Source organism: Xiphophorus couchianus, chromosome 1, assembly GCF_001444195.1.
Source record: "Xiphophorus couchianus chromosome 1, X_couchianus-1.0, whole genome shotgun sequence".
In the NCBI taxonomy this organism is placed as follows: Eukaryota; Metazoa; Chordata; class Actinopteri; order Cyprinodontiformes; family Poeciliidae; genus Xiphophorus; species Xiphophorus couchianus.
The window spans coordinates 21,441,358-21,453,263 of NC_040228.1; the positions used below are offsets into that span (position 1 = coordinate 21,441,358).

Consider the following 11,906-nt stretch of genomic DNA (forward strand, 5'->3'; position numbering starts at 1 on the left):
TATCATGCTCTGGGAGTCTTTATGTTGGTACATTACATAAGACTCCCAGAAAATATTTCTGATTGTAATGTGTCAAAATGTTTCAAAGTCTGAGAGGTGTAAAACATTTTGTAAGGCGAATGACATTGTGTACGACTTTCATCCTTCACCGTCTAAAGATCCTTTAACATTAAAACAAACAAATAAAAACCTGTCTTTGTGTGCAACATTTTTACTTATTCAAGCACACGTACCGATGGAGACCCCAGAGCTCAACTAAGCCACCCCGCCCCAGTTATCATCACCACTACATGCCACACCACAGCGGGATTAGCACCGTATGCTTCGGCAGCAGCGTCATGTGCACCGGCAGCATCATCTGAGTGGCAGGAGGAATCAGTCGGCGAATCAGCCTGAGAGAAGAGTGCTGAGGCAGAGAGAGAGGCAGCAAAGACAAGGCGGTGGAAAAGTGAAGAAAAAAAAGTGACTCAGAGAGCTCCACTCAGTCTGCTGTGGTTTGATAAGAGTTATTATTTCATTATCTCTTCCTGGGCCGAGTCCTGAGCCAGTTTACACACCCGCAAGCAGACACACACTGATGCATTCAAACATACAGATTCAAATATACACTGGGAAAGGATAGAGAAAGAATGCAGATTAAGGGTGTTTTAATGAAGGGCATGAGGAAATGTACACTTATCACTCTGAGTTGGAAGAGAAAGTGCAAGCAAAACAGTTGTACCTTTTACTTCACTGTTCTTTAGTAGACCAAGCTGGTCAGTCACATTCTGATTCAGCAAAACAAGTGTTTGGAAAAAGGTGTTTGGCCTTGATGCTGTAGAAATAATTTTGCTTTACTTGTTGAAATTCTAGGGTCGTATTTGTATCACCAGGGTTTGCTACTGTTTTCATTACCATTCATTTCACTATTGTTTTTCCACAGTTATCACTGCATTTTGATCTAACAAGTGAGAAACTTTGTATTGGAGTCCATAACAGTCATCTTTTGCAGATAAACTGGGTCAACCAGACTTTTTTTTTTTTTTTTGTGCAAGTTTTAGTCTGACAGTCCAAGTTTACTGTCAGGGCAAAAGCATGATAATAAACTTGGACCAACATTTACCCAGCTATTATGCCACAAAACAAAAACAGAATATATGACAGGGTAACAAATCAACAGTCATATTACTTTAAAGTAAGATAGAGCTTATTGTAGACTTCATAGACACAGTGAAACTGTAAACCCTTTTCCCTTACACATATTTTCCTTCAAAAAGTTTCCATACTTTCTTCTTTTACTTCTTTTTACAATATGACTAAGATAGTAACTAAGCAATGTAAACAATGTAACTAAGATAGAGTCAGGGAAAGCCTATTTTGTGAAATCAGACATATTTTCGTGTAAAACCCATCTATAATGCTTTTTCGTTGCCAGAGGATGATCAGGTAAAATTTAATAAATATTCTGTCAAAAGCGAAAGAGTGCAGAGTTCCCCTTGTAAGCAGTGTTGCTCTTTTTAAGCTGTAGTAAAAAAAAAAGTGCCTCTAGATGTGAAACTAATATTTTACACTATTAGAGTACAAACCTTTGTTTAGCTGTTTTCTAAATGAAAAACGGAGCTCAGCTCAGGCAGGTGTATCAGTCAACATGATAACTATTAGTCATATACTATACCTATTGGGTGTCTATAGAAGAGTGGCAAGAAAAATAATGTTAAAAGAAAGAAACTAACACTGCACATCTCTCTGGACACACTATACAAAATTTGGAGGTGGCAGTATCATGCTGTGTATCTCTCTGTATGCTTTTCTTTAGCAATGACAATGCAGCTGGTCTGATAAAGGACACCAGATAATGCAGGGTGAAAAGAAATCTTGTTAGAGGCATCAAAAGATTGATAAGACCCTAAAGTGAATGATGGTGAACCTAATTCATTTGTAAATAATCCATCTGCTATATAGTGGATTAGGACCATAGACATATACGGTTTGCTGTCAGCTAAAAATTCTCTCTTTGTGTAAGCTGTATCCACAAATTAAAAGAAGGAAAAGGGGGAAGAGAAGGTGTGGACACAGTAGGTCACCTTGTCATTCAAGCATAATTCTGCTCAAAAGACAAGGTGGTGGTGACAAAGGCACAATTTTTCTTGAATGCATGCAAAGTGGTGAGCACTTCTAAAGACTGGCAAGTTTAAATAACAGGAAAAGAGCAAAGTAAAGAGCAGGCACTGTGAGTGATACAGTAATGGCTTTGACATTTCTGTAACACCGTTTTTATGTTGCTCTTTAAAGTACCACACACAAAAGAGCTGAGAATCTAAGAAGAGAAAGGTAAAATTGTAAATGCTCCCTCTCCCGTCCCTGAATAGCAGTCGCATTGTGATTGTAAAAATGCTCAAAAGGTCCAGAGTAATTATTAGGATGAAAAAGTTATTTGAACTTTCCAGTCAGTATTGGTTTAATAATTCTTTATCTCCAAAGCAGTGCCGCTCAAACCCAGGAGGACATTTACTCACAGAGGCACACAGACACTGCAGGGTAGCAGACATGAATGGGCGACAAGGGAAGACGTAGAGTGAGAATATTTCTGAACCCATTTGTTTAAATTCGTCTTCTTCTCATGTAGCTTAGGAAAACACACAATAAATATATCACCATATAAGAAAAATAATGTGATTTTATTGTTGTTGTTTTTATTGAACTGCTTTCATCATACATTTTGTTTTAGGTATTTTCACTTTATTTTTTCTTAATTTAACATATTTCATGAAATACTTTTATTTCTTTTCTGTGGTAATATTGGGAGGGGAAAATCAACTCTTATTTATTAATCCCAGGTAGTCTTGACCATCTTATATTTCAATTCCACACTTGATTTCCTCCATAAACAATTTATTCAGGGAAAGCCAAAATGTCAAAATTACCTCCATAAGTTGGAGTGTGCACCTGCGTTTGTGTGGAAATCACATTTAGACCAATAAATTGGGAGGAAATTAATTTGTGTTTTCACAGTGATTAAATGTAATGTAACAGTTTTTCTGACCCAACATATCTTAAAAGGCTAATAATTGAATGAACATGCATACTGCATGCACTTCACATCAGACAAAGGGAAGAAAAGATGTATAATACCACATGCACATCACTTTCTAAAAGTGTAAATTAAGTTAGAAGAAACATTTCATAAAATAACTGTGACCTACATTTATTTCAGGATTCTAAGGGACATCAGAAGCTGTTTAAAAGGAAACATTCATTGACAATGAAAGACAGCAAGAGAGAACAAAACTTACAGTAGATCACAGGATGGCTGAACAGAGTATAATAAAAGTTCTCTTGTTTATTATTTTTGAGCTTTCAACCTGTTATGGAACCTGTTGGATTTGGATATGATGGCACCTTTTTGGAAATCTCAGAATCAAGATAAGGATTAAGTTTTCAAGGGAATACAGACAAACACTGCTGGTGTGTAAGGCTACCCCTACTTACCTGCATAACTACTAATATGAAACGCTAAAGCCAGTTCAAAATATGTGGTCCCTTATCATTTGCTCCTGGATTTAAATTACAATAAGAAATTGCTCTCTTATAAGCTTTATTTGACATCTGCACCTAAAGTAAATAACCACCTGTCACTCAAAGCAAGGCTAAAAAAATATTACTGTTCTTTAAGAAAAATCTGTAAAATCACTATTTGTAGTTCAACATTTCACAAAAAACTTGGCTGACATAATTTGTCAAAAGAAATCTGAATATCTATACTTGAAGCTGTTTCTTGATATGCCATTGAAATACAAGGTTAATTCACAATAGTCTGATGGGGCAGACGTCAAACCTTTGCCATGTTGGACAAAAAAAAGTTTGCCTTTTACAAATAAATACCTTTCCTTATTAGTCATCGTGTTTCTAGCCAATGTATAAAAAAGAAAAAAAAATAGTTCAAAATTGAAACCTGGGAAAACAATCCCACACTGTGTCCCAGGAGGAAGTGGTCATTTTAGCTTGTTCCAAATCCACACAGAGCAAAAAGATTCCCAAGATCCATCAAGAAAAACTGCATAACCACAATGTTTTCACAATAAGAGAAACCATTAAAAATCCCACACCAATGCTTGGTGACTTTCTGCAGAGAGGACATCATAGATATACCCACACAAAAAATATATTCACTATATTAGAAAGATATAAAAAGCCACAACGTGACGCAAGCAAATGCCATTACTATACATCCATCACTGCTTTTTAAAAGCAAAGGTTTTATCCAAAAGGCAAAAGACAGAGGCAGGGTTAAGAATGAGAGCAATGATGTAGAGGATAGAGAGCACGGTAAAGGAGGGACAAACACAAAGAGAACAGATTGAAAGTGTCAGCGCCCCACTTTACAGCAGATGGGGATTTCACAATGCGCACCCCTCCTCTCGATTCCTGTTTACTATTCCTCCAGTAAGGCTAAGCGAGAAACAACTCTTTTTGTGAGAATGTCACGGCTCTTGTCTGAACACATTCATATTCGTCTGCACAAACACAAACAAGTGCACGCAATTTGGCGTAATCATACAAATCCGTCAAAAGCACTATATTGTTACTTATGTCCTTAAGAATAAACAACAACAAGTGCACAGGGGCAAAATGTTCTCTTAAAGCCAAAAAAGGAGAAAACAAAACCAGAGGCACTGCAGTGTAGCTGGGTTGATGCACATATAAACACATCCTGCTGTCTCCATCCTGGAGGATTGCTGTGGGTTCAGTTATAGAGCATCCAACTCTGTAATGAGCAGGAAAACTAATATTTGGAGTGAATTAATATTGTCCATTTTATGGCGACACTAAGGCAGAGACACTGAGAACATGCTGGTCTGTGGTTCTGCAGTCGTAGCCAGGCTGAAGACATTCCTCACTTGAACCAGACAGATCTGCTTCTATCAGCTTAAGACTAATCCATTCCTAGCCTTCCATTACTTCATGTGCATGCAGACGGCCATGTGCACATGAACAGGCACACATACATGTACTACAATCAAGTCAGGCAAAGCCAGATGCTGACTAGCAGAAAAAATTATCTAGATATTTAAAAAGAAAAAAATTAAAAACTTAAACTTCTGCAAAACTTAATCAGCAACATTTTGGAAATAGACTTTCATTAGGCAAAATAAATTCAAATGATTGGAGTCAATCTTGAATAGGAAATGGTTCTGAGTATTTGACTAGTCGAATCTATGGAACATTATTCAGTTCTTACCTAATGAGCAAAAATAAGCTGGGTAGGCATGATTGTACCCAAATTGCATGATTATCCAATTAGGCAATATAAAAAAGACAATTATTTTTTTTACCATGTAAAAAAAATAATTTTTTACATGGTAAAAAATTACCACGTACATATTACCGTACATTTTACAGGTATACGTTTACTTCTATGTACTGGTGTTTTACTTTTAATACCCAACCAACACACTGAATTTAAAACAAAATCTACATAGGCCTATCCATTAATTTAGCTACATTTTTCAAGCGAGCAGCATATTCTTCTTTTTTACCATTACACTCTTAATAGAAAAATACAAATGGAACAAGATGATATGAGTGGGTTGATTAGTCCAGCTGAGCTCAGCCAGCCAGCTTGCTATCAGCATTCACAGAAAAAGTAATTTATATGGTAGTTTTTAAGGAAAGTTATATTTATTAAAGAGATTAGTAGAATCAAAATTGTACTATAGGTATTCTAGATTATTCTGCAGCCTTTTTGTATTATTTTTAAAATGATGAAAACAATCTATATACTTATAAGTATCATCATACTTATGATAATACGTATCAAAAGTATTTCAATCGTGATAAAAAAAATGCATTTTTATCATGACAAAACAAGCAAATAGATAGAACAAGTTTTCCCACTTGAAGTCTTAACATTACAGTAGGCTAATCAAAATAATTCAGAAATGTAGAGAAGCTTTTTCTGACCCTACCATCCAAGTTTGTGGAGTTATGGTGAAATCTGCTTTGTACTTTGTACCTCCAATTGTACTTTCATTAAAGTACAATTGGAGGGGTTGGAGTCTGATTTAATCATTGAGCCGGGGCTATTATTCCTTCGTCTGAAGAGTGAATGTCAGTGACTCAATTTCTAATGATGACTTTTCTTCTAACAGGAGTCCAGCAATGGTCTTCTGATCCCATTGTCTCTTTGTCTCAATCATTAGTGTGTCATTGAGGCCAGTGCTGGGTCAGATTTGTCTTGTGTCTCCACCAAACCAAAGGTGACAGCGCTGACACTATAACAAGGATGACTTACCCTCTTAAGCTGAGAACAAAAGCGTCAACTATTTAGATTCTCCACTAATAGTTTAATTCTTTTTGACTAGTTTTTATTTTTATTTTATTTTGTTTAGGTTCAGATTGTGCTGCCTGCTCTTTTGTTGTGACAGTACAACATCCAGATCATGATGGACATTGGCTGTCTTTATTAACAACTGTTACTTTAGCTCTATTACCTCACTGAACTCACTGATTAAAAGTAAAATGAAAACTCTAATGAATTTTCTATCTCTTTGGTCAACAAGTTTTCCCCAGAGTGCTTATGAGTCCAAATATTTTCCAGTCTCTAACCACCTTTAAAAACCCCACTCACCTCTACTGAAACACCCATTATATAAAACCCTCCACGCCAAATTTCCCAGTGGCTCACTATCTCAGAAAGCCATCCTGGCAACAGCCTCCAAAACAGCCTGTATCTTGAGCACAGCGGTGTCAAGCTGCATCAAGGTCTGGTACAGGCATTAGCACATGTGGCTAACCAGGGAGGCGGCAGATTGAATTAGGATTCTGCCTCATGCAGACCGAATGAACTGAAACACATGTGTTGCTGTCATTGATTTAATGAGCACATTATGCACATCGGCACACTCAACATAAAACATCTGCACAGACATCTGTACTTTGTCGACATGTGCATCAAACCCTTTAGTTTGATGCACATAAAATCTCTATAATCAGTTGTTTTTACTGTGTAAAGAAATAAATGTACAAAAATTCAAGATGTTTTGAAAAATCAAAGTTTGTACACTATTTAGGCAAAGCATTATAACCACCTACACAATTGTGTTTTGTTCTACTTTTTACCAACAAAGTAATTTGTTGAGGAATGGCCTCCATTAGACCCCCAAAGGTCTACTAATGTGTCTGGTAGCAGGTTCTTATCTGAGGATCATTTAACTAATTAGTTCATCCAGCACATCCCAGGGATTCTTGACTGGACTAAGATCTATGGTCAAGCCCACACCTCAAAGTTATTATAATGCTTCTCAAACAATTTCTGAACATTTTTTATATTGGAATACTGTAGATTTTGTTTATGAAATGTATTTCCTGATGTCCACACCAATATAAGAGAACAGTTTTCATTAAAGAGTGTGCATGGCCTACAATCAAACATCACACTGCCTCCACTGACTTCCTTTCTTCCCATGGTGTATAATAGAGCAGATTTTTGTTGAATAAATTAACAATTAAAGTATTAATAAATGTTAAATTCTGTATGTATTTACTTTCACTATTTCTGTAACTTCCAATAGCATAGTTACTAAAACCCACATAATTGAAATCTCTAACATGACTACAGGATGACCTCAATAAACATTCCCGGTGAACCACTGAGTCTTAACTGGTAAATACCATTCTATTATTGCATTTTTTTTCTTTGCATGTGTTCAGGCAAACTGTGTTTGGCCCATATCTATTGCCGTAGTGTCTGTACTGGTTCACTGCTATGGGAAATATATGAAACATAAAAAAGTTGGTATATGCCCTGCAGTTTCGATCCCAGTGTCCAAGACAAAATGTAATTTTTTCTGTAAGAAACTGACTTGTTTTGACATTTCATTTTTTTTGAAACAACAAATTCTTACTTTTTGAAACGTCCACTAAAAAAATGTTGCTAGACAACCAGAAGAAAACATATTTTCGCATTTCCTTTTGCAGCAAGTAAACAACCAACCACGATAAATTATCATAAAACACCAGTGCATGATTATTTGTATTTTCCATCTTTGTAACAGTGAATATTGAATTTCCTACACAATTAAACATATGCAAGCAATACAGCAGGAAGCAAAGATAAAAGGGAACAGTTTGTACAACACCAACCCAGATAGTTGACTTTAGCTGGATCAAATCAATATTTATTTACTTCCTCCAACTGGCTTGGGACAAAAAGAGAAAGAGAGGGTGAGAATATAAGTGTGAAAACGAGATGCTGTGCAACAAGGCAATCAATTTTAGTTGCAAAAAAGTGAACCAAAGACCCAAGCTTCAAGGAAATGAGAAAATATGTGAACTAAGAAGCAAGTAATAAATGTCAAACCTTACGTTCTTTTCTAATTACTCCATCCATCTTATTCTATTTGCTCCATTTGCTGTGTTGTATGTGTGAGAAGACTGGTGAAAACCAATCGGGTATAATCTGGTCTTTGGACCCAGCTCTCTCTATCCAGTTTCACGAGAGGAAATGCATTTGTTATTCCGTGGAGCAGCTGAGTGGATGAGGAACAGAGACCATCTAAATGTGTGAAATATGTTCAAAAAGTTGAATGAAAAAGTGCACTGGAGAAAGTTCTGCAAATGAGAGACTGTCCTGGTGTTCCTGGACTGGGAAAAGACTAAGATAGTTGGGGCACGAGGATAAGAGAGCCACAGCAAACAGCAAGTCAGAGCAAGAAATGGAAAAAGGTACAGTTGAAGAGAGAAAGAGAGAGAGAGATCAACAAAAAGAGGTAACAGGGTCTGGATGATTGCTGGTCATAAGAAAATTCAGAGGAAGGCAGGATATTTGGGCTTCCGTCTAAAAGTTGTGAAGCTCGAATCTGTGAAGGCTCCAAGAAAGAGAGCATGAACAAAAATTAGAGGTAAAATCTTATCCTACAAAATCACTCATAACTGAATCGGAATTAGAGCCATTTCTCAACTAATCCATCACACAGATCATTGCTGAGTGGTGTGTTACAACTTTAGCCTCAGTTCTCTGCTCTGCAGTACATTAAAACCAATCATTACCAAGAATAAAATGCGCAACAAGATATAAAGTGGCACTTCACATTACGTTTTCCTCTGTACATGGGAAGGCCAACGTGCAATGGAATATAGAGGGAGAGGGAAACAGAGGAGTGGGAGGGTGCACACAAAGAAACGAGACACAAGACAGTCCAATCACTGTCAGCAAGCATGAATTATACATGTGTTGTAATTTTAACGCTGTCTGTTCACTCCCCTGCTTTGTAACTATTAAATATTCACATCAACATCTTTGTAGGCCATTGTTAATTACTCATCACAACAACAAAAGGTCTAAGCCGGAAATTGCCTTTGCCAACCTCTATTAAAATGTGTATGAAGCTTACTGATAATGCTATCAGATCAAACGGGCGGCGCACAGCCTCCTTTCCCTGGCAGAGATGCCCTGGATTTTATGCTGGTAGTAAAATGATGATACATTGGGTAACTTAATCAGATATACTGAACTTATTCTGTTGATTGTGAACGAAAAAAAACAAAACATTGAGCTGTCAAACTGGCAGAAGTATGCATTGTTTTTTGGAAGGTTTTCTATACAGAATAAGTACTACTACAATGCCCTAGTTGGCATCTGTGAAACTTCATTTGGCAGACAGCATAATTATAAAAAGTCTTGGTAAGGGTTGTCTAGCTGACATAATCATCAAGTTTAATTATGAATAGTGTCTACAGTGTTATAAACAATGTTTTGTCCTCTAACAATTGCAGTTATCCCTGTTGCTTACACGTCAATTCCCAACACATCTTTTCCATCCAAGCATACACAAACCTCTGAACATCCACCATCTTTACCAATTATGCATTGTGGCTTCCATTAATTGCAGAAAGTCTCAATAACTGCTGAATGTTTCACTCCTTTTGATTTGAACCGCTAAAATAAATAACATTTTAAATGAAAACCTTATAACTGAGACCTGTAGATTAATAAGATCCTTTGCCAACAGAAAGTTAATGTTCAAATGTAAAATTCAATGAGTCATTTAGCACATAGGCAAAACTTTTGTCTACTGGGTGTCTTCTTTCTGTGACTTCAAGTGACAGAATAAAACTGCCTGCATTCACACAAAACATGAAATAACACATGTGAACTCATAAACACCTTTTGAGAAGTATTTTTGTCCACTGGGATGGGAGCAAAGTCAGCAGGCCACACAAGCAGTGCCACCAAAAACAAGAATTAACCTTTTTTTGATCGTTTGATGCTACAAGGGGTAAAGAAACAGAAACCTTGAGTTGTGTGGCTTTACCCTGCAGGCTTTATTAACAAGACTGCAAGGATGAGCAGGAACTGTCGAAATGATATGTGGTGTCACCACAATCACTGCATGTCTGTGTGGACATGTGGAATGAAAACATGTTTAAACGTAAGATAGTGTCCAAAGACAACTAAAGATTCTCTGAAAAGGATACAAAACCAAAGTGAAGAAATGCAAGTGGGTGCACACATGTATCTATTGAGAGTTGTGGGGGAGTGGGGGTTGGGGTAGATGGTGTAAACACGCCAGCCTACAAGGATTGGGCTAATATCCAGTTTGTTCTCCCCCGCCTCAGCTCCACGGTGGCTGCAACGCAATTTCTTCCAATTGACCTCTCTGCCACTGGCACAATCACTCTCCACCGGAGACACGACGGCCCCAGAATACGGAGCAGTAGCAGCACTAGCCGGGCGCTTGAGAAGCCAGTACTTAGAAGAGGTGGGGGAACGAACCAACCACAAGGCGGAAATGAGATGAATTAGAGAGCAAGAAGAAGACGGCAGAGGGAGGTGAAATTGTGAATTTATTCGGTGGTTTAGTGGCAGTGACAAAGCACAAGCATTTAGAGATCAGCTAAGGAGGAAATTAGAAGCATTAAAGCCAGTGCTGTTTGTTTCTGAACCTTCTTTTTCTTTGACTTTTACTTGTTTTCTGTCAGGATGGTGTTAATGAAACTGCACAACTACATGGTAAGCAGTAAAATAACCTAAAATTCAAGGAATGTTTGGAAGCTTGTAGTTGAGTGATGTATGCAGTGATGTTGAGAGCTGAAAAAGGTAAGCATACATATGTCTGCAAGTAAACATCAGGAAATCGGCTAGATTTATAAGAGCAATGGCCCAGCCAAAGGCTAAAAGGCTTTATGATGGCAAAGGATTGCCAATAAATGTGAGGTTGAAGCCCTCTAAGAGCACCACTCTCGAGTAATAGGATTAGTCTAAGTCAAGAGCACGGCCATCTTAACTCTTTCTGCAGTACAAATCACTAAGAAGCATCTCTTCCACAGCCAGTACAGCTGTGCTGATGTTGCAAGAAAAATCTGGATTTCTGCTCTACGATGATGAGCTCTGGCTTCATAAACTTGCGCATACATGTGTTGTCATCGAACGCAGCACAGTGACAGTAACTTCTCCCAAAACCCTCCTCTGGAGAGATCGAAACACGATTAAAAGACTGAAGTTCAGAATATGTAGCGATAGATGAAAACAGTTAATATGTGGAGGAATGAATTGATGGCTCCTGGCTTATCTATTATTCTCACTCCACTCAACACAAAGTGCTGACACCATGTTTCCCTCACTCAGAAACCAACCCCCACACCCCTGCATTTTCACCTTGCCCATGGCAAGTGAGTAGGAACTGTTCTTCTGTTTTTTTTTATATGTTAAATGAAATTAGTGCAATGCATCAGTGAGTTCATTTTACCCACTGAAAATCATTTGGTAATCTGTTCTACACATAAAAGAAAAGCAGCAGGGCACCTGAAGGTCGGCCACAACGCTCTTCGAACACTGTGTACCTTCCTATTTCAAACGTATGAGTAAAACCATAGATTTTTTTCCCGTCCACCTTCCTCTTCTTTCTTCCCCTCTGCAAACTTATGTC

The 11,906-nt window shown here is 37.5% G+C and overlaps 1 protein-coding gene across 1 annotated transcript in view; it reads right to left on the bottom strand.

The window, feature by feature from the left end:
• Window positions 1-11,906, bottom strand: part of LOC114136429 (cadherin-4-like) — a 258,488-nt gene that overhangs the window by 202,418 nt on the left and 44,164 nt on the right. The window lies entirely within an intron of this gene.